Source organism: Artemia sp. Qi Xiang Cuo, chromosome 15 (genome assembly GCF_049724085.1).
Source record: "Artemia sp. Qi Xiang Cuo chromosome 15, ASM4972408v1, whole genome shotgun sequence".
Lineage (NCBI taxonomy): Eukaryota > Metazoa > Arthropoda > Branchiopoda > Anostraca > Artemiidae > Artemia > Artemia sp. Qi Xiang Cuo.
This window is the reverse complement of record NC_142808.1, coordinates 45251072-45251666: the sequence shown is the minus strand read 5'-3', so window position 1 is coordinate 45251666 and position 595 is coordinate 45251072.

Sequence of the window (595 nt, the reverse complement as noted above, 5' to 3'; positions counted from 1 at the left end):
AGAAAGAGGCCTTCTCTGTCTCTACGGTTAGTGGATATAGACTTGTAATGACGTCGTAGATTTGCGGAAACCTCTAACAACTGTCCGGATTGTGGTGTGCTCCCCCCGAAAAAATGTGCTGAAAAGCAGTAATAACGGCGGCCGTGTTTTTTTGTTTTTTTTTCGTTGACTCGGTTCCTCTTATCGTCCGAACTTGCATTTTCGAAAGAGTTCTCCCACGTCACATACTTTAATAAGAAAAAGCGGCAGCTATTGGGAGCTTGGAGCTTTGGGAGCTTTGGTTTCCTATGCAAAAAATAGCAGAAGACGCGAAAATGCGCCGACGGCGCATTTTCGCTTCTCTGGCTGCGCGATCTTGTGTCAAGCATCTGGCAACACTGATAACAATAGTGTTGTACACAAATGTAAACAATTTTTGGAGGGTTTTACCAATAGTGTTGTTGAAGAAACGATACAATTGGCCAACCCGAACGAACTCTCAATTTCCATCACATATACGATTTTAAAGAGTCGACTTTGCGAGTCTGACAGAATTAGGGATTTATAAGCAGGGTTGCCACCCTGATCTGGAGGAATTTACTAAATCGGAGAGGAA